This window comes from Galeopterus variegatus, unplaced genomic scaffold (assembly GCF_000696425.1).
Source record: "Galeopterus variegatus unplaced genomic scaffold, G_variegatus-3.0.2 Scaffold3722, whole genome shotgun sequence".
Classification (NCBI taxonomy): domain Eukaryota; kingdom Metazoa; phylum Chordata; class Mammalia; order Dermoptera; family Cynocephalidae; genus Galeopterus; species Galeopterus variegatus.
The window spans coordinates 108,594-120,306 of NW_007729833.1; the positions used below are offsets into that span (position 1 = coordinate 108,594).

The following is an 11,713-nucleotide window of genomic DNA, read 5'->3' on the forward strand; positions in this document are numbered from 1 at the left end:
AGGGAAAGCCTACGCAGACGAGCAAATACATCACAGCTTGATAAGTGCGCGACAAAGACCTAGTGATAACCGACTTGGAGTCAGACTGAAGAAAGGCCTTGCTAAATAGTTTTGACTTTTTTTCACAGGCATAGGGCAACACTGTAACGGGCTGTTATATGATCAGATGTATATGTAGAAAGATAACTAAATAAATTGGATTAAGAAATAATGTCCTGGGCCGGCCCGTGGCTGACTCGGGAGAGTGCAGCGCTGGTAGCGCCAAGGCCACAGGTTGGGATCCTATATAGGGATGGCCCGGTGCCCTCACTGGCTGAGCGTGGTGGAGACCACACCGTGCTGAGGGTTGCGATCCCCTTACCGGTCGGAAATAATAATAATAATGTCCTGAAGATAGGCATCTCTCAAGGCCAATTCCAGCATAATTCATTTTAAATCAGGATACATTCTAGCAATAATCCCTTACTTCTTAACACACAGTTTATAGAGATCTTTAATACATATTATCTGGTTGAAATCTCATTGTAAACCACATGAATTCTAATATCCACAATAGGGAACTGCAGTTTAGAAGAGTCAAGTAACTGTGCCAAGATCAGGCAGCTAGTAAAAGTGGAACTCAGCTTTAAACTCGAGTCAACCTTTTCCACTCTAGCATGCTGACTCAGTTTTGTGATTGTTAATTAAAAGTTCAAGAGAAAGATGTAGAAAACAATTTCCTCAGAATAGGTGACCAGCCTGTCAATGTTATATTTATTCCATTAACTGACATTTATTGGCTACCTGTCATGTAGAAGATAAATAAAACTAGATTCTGTCTTTAAAAAGTTTATTTGAAGTTTACCTAAATTTTATCTTAAAATTTAGAACTTAATACAATTTTTAATACTTATTTCAACAGTGTTAGTCTTGTATGACAAGGTGTTAAGCTTCTTCACAATAACAGTAGCTAGGCAATTCCCCACACAGACATTCTGTTGGTTTTTGGGTGATATATCTTACTACCTTTCTTACCTTGGGGGTTTAGTTAACAGTTTATCTTTTTCCTTTAAGTGGGAAAGTAAAATCTGAGTTTATTTTTCAGTTCCATTTTGAGTTTTTTGTGTATTTGGAGTTGTTGAGACAGGCCCTTTGCATTGTAATGTGATGTTAAGGAAGTCAATTTGACTTCATTTCCAATTGAGAGGTTCCATTGGTCTAATTAAGGACTGATTTTCTGATTCTAATGATGAAATTCATACCAAGTTCTCGTGTTCTCTCTCTCTCTCTCTCTCTCTCTCGACTAACTTACGCTTGACATGAACGATACAGACTCATGGTGAAGGCAGAGAGCACTGGGTCAAGCCTTGCTCAAAGCCAGCCCTGCTATGGACTTCCACTTACAGTAGCCAGAAAAAAATTCATTGTTTTAAGTAAGTTTAAGTCAGGTATTCTTTTTACTTGTACCATGAAGCAACCTAAATGAAACAGAAGTGTTACTTCCAAATCTACCACAGTTGCAGTCTAAGAAAGTTATAAAGGAAAAACTCGGAGCAAAGATTTTCAAACTTGATAAGTAAAAAATGTATGTACTATCACATTTGAGAAAATAAGGCAGTCAATAGATTTACATCTTTTTCTAGTTATATGTGATTTTTTTTTCCATTGGATTACGAATTCTAAACTCTGTTTACAATAGCAGATTGAAAAATTAAAAGGAAAACATACAAAAGAAATTAAAATATATCAACTACTAAATAATTGCCAGGCATTATTCTACAAACCTTAAATACATTACCTCAAAGAATTCTTTTGGTTTTTTGGTAATGGTGGGTTTTTTGTTTTTGTTTTTGTTTTGTTTTTGTGGCTGGCTGGTATGGGACTCTGAACCCTTGACTGTAGTGTTACAATACCACACTGTAAGTAACTGAGCTAACTGGCCAGACCTATCTCAAAGAATTCTTATAAACAAACTAAATACAGATATTATTTCCATTTTATAGATGAGAAAAATGAGGCTCAAAGAAATGATGTCATGTTCTCTGATTCCATCTCTGTGTGTAGCTCTGGTGACTATTTCTCTCTTTCTGACGTCTGAAAGTTACTCTCACACACGTGCTGCTCCTGCTGTTCTGGTGCTGTGGCCTGAGTGTAGTCCCAACAGAGGCTCCAGGGAGGAGTAAGATGCTTCACAAATAAGGCACTAGAACTTCACCCTCATGTCATCTTTTCCATATCAAGGCACTGTTTTAGAACCTACAGAGAATGGCTGGCTAGTTAGCTCAGTTGGTTAGAGTGTGTGGCCTTTTAACACCAAGATCAAGGATGCAGATCCCTGAACCGGACAGCCGCCAAAAAATAATAAAAAACAGAATGTCTAGGATTCAAGCCACTGAGAAAAATTGATGTACATTTGTCTTGTATCATATAGGGCAGGGCTCTCAGGAGTTATGGTTCTGTTAGCCTGAATATAAAACCTGTTTTAATGAGAACTATAGAAATTGTATGTCTAATTAGCTAACTATATTTCTGGACAAAATTTACAAAAGTTCATAAGAAAAAAATTCAGAATGGAGGTATCTAATGGAAAAATAAATTCTTGTAACTTAAAAACACAGAAAGTGGTATAGCCACTTTATGAACGTATCAGTTAGGGAAGGCTAAGTTATGCTGTTAGCAAACATCTGAAATCTTAGTGGTTTATAACAACAAATGTTCATCCTTGATTCCCACTATAGGTTCGCCACAATGTTGCTGGATGCTACACTCTACATCTCCTGTCTAAGGAACCCAGGCTCACAGAACCCCTGCTGTCTGGACTAGAAGGGGAGAGAAGACAACAAACGTACTGATTCTTACTAAAGCTTTGGCCCAGAAGTAAAATACACCTCATCTGTTCATATTTCATGGGAACAGGCAACCCACATGGCCACAACTGACTTCAAAATGATGGGGAGGTGCCATCCTGGCACGTGTCAGGGGAGAAATGAAAACAGTTGGTGAAGAGCATTAATGACTATCTCTATAGAAAAAAATACTGGGCTGGGAATCAAATAGACATGATTTCTTGTTTCAGTTTCATCCTTTACTGTGGTGTCACCTAAACTTTCTGAGCCTCAGTTTCTTAGTAAAAATGGGAATGATGATGATGATGACAATATCCACTTCAAAGACTTTGAGTGTTAACAGGGTCACTAATGTAAAAACATTTGAAAACTCTAGAAAGTTATGCAAATTAAAAATGTATCTTGTTTGAAAATGATGTTGCAACATGGAATAGTTGAAAGCATACCACAAGGCACATATTATGCCCCAGGAAGAAAAGAGAAAGAAAATTCTTACGATTTTCTCTTGAGAGAGAGAAAACTTCCCAAAAGCCCCCCACAGGCATCCAGAATGGGCTGCTGACATGTCCATCTTGAGCCAGGCACTGGATTGCCTTTAGACCTCCAAAGCCCAACTGGATCTTGGGAAAGTATCAACATTGCCTACGATACTGAGCTGAGTACTTGGCATGAACGGTGTAAGAATTGGGAAGGAAGGGAGGAAATGGATACAGGGTAGGAATCCAATAGCTTAATTAGGTTATCTCAACAGAATATGATTGAATTCATCTTTATAAATTTGGTTACATAATTTTAATACATCCAATCAATGAGGTAAAAGGAAGTGCAGGGACAATATGACATCTGCCATTCTCTGTGGAGATTTAAGATGTAATAGTACCAACCAAGGATGTGTTGTGACCTCTGCCTTCACTGCCAGGAGGTTCCATCTTCCTGTAACTGGACTTTTCCTCCTAGAGAGGAAAAGAGGAGGGACCTCAACCTCAGAACAACAAGGATCCCAACTTGGGACTGCGTTATACATACCTCAGCAGCACAAATAAGTTGATTCCTAATGATTCCTCTTTAAGAAATGATTTGTAGAACATTTCTTATCTATTTATAAATGAAGAAAAAAAGTTAACAGAAAATTAAAGTAACAAATATTGCCATATATTGTCTACTATGTGCTAAGCACTGTGCTAAGTGCTCTGTATATATTGTCATTTTGCTGCCGACAACTCTAATAATGATGTTCTCATTCCTACCTGAGAGCTAAGGAAATTAAGGCCCAAGGAGATGACATATTTTGCCCAGTTTATTCAAGTGGTAAGATCTGGAGTCTGGATTTGAAGTAGAATTCATTCAGCATGCTGGTATCTCTACACCAGTGGTTTCCAAGTTGCTGCACATTAGAATCACCTCAGGAACTTTTAAAAATCCCAACACCCAGGTAACAGCAGAAGGAGAGGAACCCATACATCAGTATTTTTAATGATCCTCAGGTGATTCCAATGTGGAGGAAAGTCTGGAAACCACTGCTCTGTGTTACGTTGCATCTTCAGGCAGGAATTTAAAAGTCTTTCTCTTCCAGTGCCAAGAGCAGTGAATGATATCTTGTAGTGTATTCTCTCATTCCCAAGTAATCCTCTTGTTCTGTCTTAGAGTAACTAATTTTGAATTTTCCTTTACTACTTCTCTCACCCATTTCAAGCTAAAAATCTTGCAGGAGCTCCATTCCAACAGGACAGATGGGCACCGGATTCAAGAACTTTTGAATTTGTGATCAATGATGTGTTTTCCCTAATTAGGAAAAAAGTGCAAGAAGAATACTAGGTTTAATTTCCTTCTTACAGTCTAGTCATTCAAAGTCCACTGGAATTTAGAGAGCTTAATTTCTGACCTCTCTTTTTGCTTTATAACTTTTTATTTTGAAATAATTTTAGACTTACAATAAAATTAAAAGTACAAAAAACTTCAGTGTATCCTGCACCCAGATTCTATAATTGTCCACATTTTTCCATATTTTCATTATGGTTTTATGTATATTTTTTTCTGAGCCATTTGAAATAATTGCAAACGTGAAGCCATTTTACCCCTATGTACATCACTGTACATGTCCAAACAATATAGATATTCTCATATAAGTACCGCGCACTAACCGATTGTGCTACTGGAGCTTCAATATAGATATTCTCTTAGCCACAATACAATTACCCCTATGTACATCACTGTACATGTCCAAACAATATAGATATTCTCATATAAGTACCGTGCACTAACCGATTGTGCTACTGGAGCTTCAATATAGATATTCTCTTAGCCACAATACAATTATCAAAATCAGGATGTTAACACCGATATAACACTTTTATCTAATAATCAGATCTTACTCATATTTTTGCAATTATTTTTATCTTGCTCTCCTATATTTTTTATATAAAGAATTTCCAAAAGGGGTTATAGATGAAAGTTATAGATGAAGCATAGAGGAAACAAATAGTAAAATGGGAGGCCTTAATCCGACTATATTAATAATTACATTAAATGTTCATAACTAAACACTCTCTTTAAAAAGAAGAGATTGCCAGAATGGATTAAAAAGCAAGTCTTAGCCATCTGCTGTCTACAAGAGATGTTTGTTAAATACACAATTTTATTTTATTTGGGGCAGCTGGCCAGTATGAGGATCCGAAACTGTGACCTTGTTGTTACCGGCACCATGCTCTCCCAAGTGAGCTAACTGGCCAGCCCCCAAGATATTTGTTATGTAAAAAGTTGTCTTTACATGTCTTCATTTGTTTGTGATGAGCAGTCAGAGGTCTTTCAAATCTTTGCTCCCCTTTATATTTTCCTATATGTCATTTGCCATTTTTCTCTGCTTTAAAGAATTTCTCTTTGTTTTTGGTTTTCAGCAGATTATGATGTTACTAGACATGATCTTCTTCATCTTTATCCTTCTAGGATTTTTTGAGCTTTTATAATCTGTTTTCACCAGGAAAATTTGGGGCCATTATTTCTCCAATTATTTTTCTTCCCATTCTCTCTGTTTCTCTTGTTCTCTCATTAAATACGTATTAGACCTTTTGATATTATACACAGTTCACTAAAGCTTTGTCCTTTTATTATTATTTTTTCTCTTTGACCTTCAGATTGAATAAATTCTATTGATCTATCTTCCATATTCCCTGATTCTTTCTTCTGTCACCTCCAACCTTCTGTTAAAACCATCCAGTGATTTTTTTTTTTTGGACAGCTGACCAGTATGGGGATCCAATCCCATGACCTTGGTATTATAACACCGTATTCTAACCAACTGCACTAATCCAGTGATTTCTTTATTTCATAATTTTCTAAGTTCTCAAATTTCTATTTGTTTTTTTACTAATAATATTTATTTCTCTAATCAAATTTCCTGTTTCTTTGTGACGGGCATGTTTTGCTTTATATTTTGAGCAACAGTTATAAGAGCTACCTTGAAACTAGGCTGATTCCAACATCTGGATCATCTTGGAGTTACTCTTCATTGACTTTCTCTTTTCTTTTGATTATGACTCCCATTTACCTATTTCTTAAATGTCTGGTAATTTTGTATTATATCCTAGACATTCAAAAAATACAATGTAGAGATTCTTGATCCTGGAGTTCTTTGCTTGCTTGTTTTAACAGGAAGTTGTTTTGACTGTATCCTCTATACTTTGTCTCTTCTGTCATGGGGAGTATCTAAAATCTCATTTAGTTCCTTTAGCCTTAGCTGGAAGGATTGAACCTGCCTCACACATGCATAGTTCAGAGATCACCCAGTGGCTTAGGCAGAGTATCAGAATGTGGAGCTTCTGCTCTGTGGCTCTCTTCTCTCCAGAACTCCTCCCTTACTCTTACCTGCCGAAGTAACCCTGAACTCTGCCTTCTGGTTCTGCAAGTAAGGTTTTAAATAAACTTTAGATGGCCTCCTTCATTTGATTATAATTATTTAAAATTGGAAAGAATGCATTGGTCATTTCTGGTGACTAGTCATTCTTGACAACTACTTTAAAAGTGTCATTTTAAAGTTCTAATTTCCTTTAAATTAACATTTTTTCTCATTACATTCAAATGCTGACTTACAATAACAGTGAGAATGTGCTATGAACGCTTAACCACCCACACTAGAATTTTAAGTCTAAGTTCTTTTTGAATGCTGTTTTGGTGAATTTCAACGTGGGAGGTGAGATGATTCAAAGCTTCATATTTTCTATTATAGTTAAAGGCATAATTTCTCTGACATCTTTCATTGTGAATAAGGAATTACACTAGAATAATGTTTTTAAATAAAATTTGTCCACATAATGACAATTTTTTCTCTTCAATTCTGCCCAAACTAAAATAGCTCAAAAGCATTTATTTACTTATCATAGCTGATGAAATTATAGTCATTACACCTACCATCACTTCTCTTCTACATTATGCTGGAAAAAAAAGAATGTATCATTTTGTTCCTTCAGAAAATTTCCTGTATTCCTGTCTTTGTACTTTGTCAATTGATTGAGCCTTTGGACAGCTGAGCAAAGGATAGAACATACCCAACCCAGCCTCTGCCTCCTAACAGCTTACTTCTAAAAAAGAAAGTTCTTTTCAACATCGTTTTTACTATGCAGGATTATCTTTGTTACTTGTTAAGTGCTCTGCAATATAGAATGTAGATGTCACAGAGTTGGTCAGTGGAAGAACAGAAGGAATATGTGCTAGTATTAGGCCTTGGTTTAAGCTTTGCTTCTAGTTATGAAAGGCCGTGGAATTACAGATAGAAAACATAATTATGCTATATCTGTCTATAGGTATATTATCACAGAAATAAGTATTTTACTTTGCCTTACATAATCAAGACCTCAAATCACGGTTTAATTTATTAGTCATTATATGTGCAATTAATATTCAAACTAGAATTGAAAAATAACATTAAAAAACAGATAACATTGAATATATTAAAAACTAGACATTTACATTAGCATAGTATTTTATCTTCTAAAATAGACAGTATTTAAAAGTCATTTGGCCTTGCCATATAAACAGGGTTTGTGGATTTGTTTTTAAGTGAAAGTAGCTATCAATAGAGGTGAGAAGCCAGACAGAATAGCGTTTGTTTCCTCTTGCGAGCTTCCTAATTCCACTTGTAAGAAATTCATTGAGCTCATATTCTAGGTCAGGCACCAGGCTTAGTGCTTAAAGGGGCAAATTCTCTTTGGCTTAGCTCATCGTCACCCTGCAAGCATAGCAGATCCGTGTTATCCAATATTCTGATTGCTCAAGAGAAATTGTTTTTCCTGAAATCTGCCAATTTTGGAATATTGGCATCCCATTCAAAAGTATTTAGGATATTGTGAAGGCCAAATCAGACAGGGGTAAAGGAGGCTGTGGGGGCCCACAGGCTGCTGGTCTGTGGCCTCTGAACTAAGGCACAGCCCCCTTTAAGAAACAAGTACTGCCTGGGAGGATAACACATTGAGCAGTTATCAGCCAGACTTGTTTTCTGTGCTTTTCCCCAGTCCTAGCTGCTCCCCAGAAGGTTTCAACTAGCCATGATGTGAAACAAAGAATATAGAGCTAGAAGCCCATGAAGGGCATAGCAGGCGTGGAGGGGGAGACTTCCAAAATTACAGCTGCAGAATCAAAAGGAAGATTTTAGCAATCAATATTGAGCACCTACTGTGTGTAGCACACTGTGCTGGATGCCTGAAGTACAGAGATTCTTTAGACATGGTCTCTGATGTTACAGAGCTCAAAGTTTAGTAGGTGATAGACAGATGCACAAAAATTACAACAGTGCATGACAGCATGTAGATGGATCATACAAGTATTAAAATCTTCACTCGTTTCATCACACAGATGTTTCCTGAAGACATACAACATATAAGCCTGGAACTCTGGAGACATCATGATGAATAAAACAGACATGGTTCTGTGTCCTCAAGGTTTTTACAACATAGCAGGAGAGTTGTCTGTTTTTAATTGTACACATATGTACTTAACCATAATGCTAATAAATGCTACAAAGGAACTATGAAGACTACGATAGAACAATAGGGACACCTAACTCACTCAGGGAAAATCAGAAACAGCTTCCCTGAAAAATTACAACAGCAAGATCTGAAAAATAATGTGGAGAGTGGTGGGGCAGGGGCAGGAGAGTGGGCATTAGCCAGACCACGGGGGCAGTAAGGGTGTTCCAAGGGGGAGGAGAGAACCCAGGAAGGCTCTGAGGCAGGCAAGCTCTCAGTTGTTTGAGAAACTGGAAGGATTGGAAGGATAGGGTCTTTGGAGCATACCTGGGAAAGGCAGAGTGAAGACAGAAGAATAAGCAGAGAACAGATTGTGCAGGACCTGTAGACCTTCCTGTGATGTCACACTGCATCTTAAGACCAGATTGCCACTCCAGGTTTTTAAGCAGGAGTGGGAGGGACACACAGCCTGCAGTGTGACACAGAGTGTGGAGAAAGGCTGCCATGTAAGCAAAGAGACTGGATAGGAAGGCGCCTTTGCAAAAACCCAACAAAATGATAGAGGTTTAGGGCTCTGAGAGGTGACAGAGGAAATAGAAAGTAATAGGGCTGGCCGTTAGCTGATTAGAGCGCAGCCTTATAACACCAATGTCATGGGTTCAGATCCCCATACCAGCCAGCTGCCAAAAAAAAAAAAAAAAAATAGAAGTGGTGTTTTGAAAAATGGAGTCGACTGGTCTTGATATTGAATTGGATTTGAAAGAGAGAGAAGTGTTGAAGAACATTCAGGGCTCTGTTATCATCTGGCCAGTAGTCCATTTACCAAAGCAGGGAACACCAGAGGTGAAACAGGTTTAGGGAATGGATGAAAGTTTCCATTGTGGATGAGTAGCGTTCAGATATGAAATAGGCAGGAGGCTCTCAGAAGAGGGAAACTGACTGGGCTGGGAGTCGTGGGCACTTGGCTAATACAAAGGCCATGGGAGTGAGGAATGTGCCAGAATGAGTGTGCACAGTGAGGAGAGACCCCAAACAAGTCCCCTGTGTGTCCCTGACTCAGTCCCCTCTCCCAAATGCAAGTGCAGAGACACTGTGTCACTGCCCAGGGCTCACGCAAGGTTTCCAAGCCAATACATTTTATTTTTATATATACGACATAAAACCAAAAACATTTCCTACCGTCATTATTTTCCATAAGAGCATATACCAAACCTGATCAATATTCATAATCCCTAAATCTCATCACGATAGTTATATTTTTGTATTAGTCCATTTCTGTTGCTTATAACAAAAATACTTGAAACTGGGTGATTTATAAAGAAAACAAAACTTACTGGTTACTGTTTCTGAGGCTGGGAAGTCCAAAGTCTTTCTAGTGGTGGCAACAGTGACCCAGGGGTCTCACATTGCAAGACAGTGGAAGTAGAGAGAGCAGAGAGAGAGAGACAGACTCTCCTCTTCTTTTTTTTTTTTTTTTGGTTTTTTTTTGGGGGGGGGGGGACCGGTAAGGGGATCGCAACCCTTGGCTTGGTGTCACCTGCACCGCGCTCAGCCAGTGAGCGCACCTGCCATCCCTATATAGGATCCGAACCCACGGCGGGAGCGCCACTGCACTCCCAAGTGCCGCACTCTCCCAAGTGCACCATGGGGCCGGCCCCTCCTCCTCTTTTAAAGTCCTCAGAACCACGCCCCTGACCACCGTTTTTAATCCATTCACTATGGCATCGTCCTACAATCCAATCACCTCTTCAAGGCCCCACTTTCCAATTACCATAGTAGGATTTCCCACCTTCTTAACAGTCACAGTGAGGGCCAAGTTTCTAATACATAAAACTTGGGGGACACAATTCAACCTTCAGGGAGTTTTGGAAGGACATAATTCAATCCACTACATTCTGCCCCTGGCCCCCCAAAACTCATGTCTTTTTAATATACAAATACTTTCATTTCATCCCCAAAGTCTTAACTTGTTTCAACTCAAAAGTCCAAAGTTTGAAGTCCAATCTGTGAAATTCAAAACAAGTTTTCTACTTCCAAGATACAATGTTGGGAAAAGCATAGGGTACATATTCCCATTCAAAATGGGAGATATAGGGCAAAAGAAAGGTGTAACAGGTCCCAAACAAGTCCAAAACCCAGCAGGGCAGGCATTAAACCTCAAAGCTGGCTAATCAGGTACCTTGACTCCCCGTTCGATATCCTCTGCACGCTGGTGTGGGGTTTGGGTACTCATGTCTTTGGGCAGCTCTGCTCCTATGGCTTTCCTGGTCTCAGGCCACACTAGCTCTCCCAGGCTGGCGTTCTACTCTGGTAACTTGGGTCCCCATGGTGGTCCCACTCTCACAGCTCCACTAGGCATGGCACTGTTGGGGTTTCTCTGCTGCAACTCTGACCCCACGTTTCCACTTGGTATTGCTTTAGCAAAGGCTGTCTGTGGTGACTCTGCTCCTATGACAGATTTCTTCCTGGACACCCAGACTTTTCCATACATCCTTTGAAATGGGGGTGGAGGCTCCCAAGCCTTCCCAGCTCTGGCAGTGTGCAAGTCTGCAGACCTAATACCACGTGGAGGCCGCCAACGTTTCTGGCTTATGTCTTCCAAAGCTGTGCATCCAGCCACACCTGGGCCCAATTTAGCCACAGCTGGAGCAGCCAAAGAAGCCAAAGCAGCCAAAGCAGCTGGGGTGCTGATGTGGGGAGCAGCTTCCTGAGGTGGTCCTGGGCAGCAAGCCCGTGGAGTGCATCTCAGGCCTGTTCCCCAAGACCATTCTGTCTCCCCAGGCATGTGGGCCTGAAATGATAGAGTTGGCCCCAGAGGCTTCTGCAATGCCCTCAGGACCTTTTCCCCCTTCTCTTGATAATTCCTTTCCTTTGTACTAGTCTTCTCAGCACCATTAGATTTTTCTTCTGAAAATGCTCTCTGCTTCTCAA

At 39.3% G+C, this 11,713-nt stretch overlaps 1 long non-coding RNA gene across 1 annotated transcript; it reads left to right on the forward strand.

Annotated features, from left to right (window-relative positions):
- Positions 1-1,328: 1,328 nt before the first annotated feature.
- On the forward strand, positions 1,329-3,978 carry LOC103601400. Its single transcript, XR_551453.1, has 2 exons — positions 1,329-1,412; positions 2,718-3,978. It is a non-coding gene; the product is annotated as an uncharacterized LOC103601400 (long non-coding RNA).
- The last annotated feature ends 7,735 nt before the right edge of the window (positions 3,979-11,713 follow it).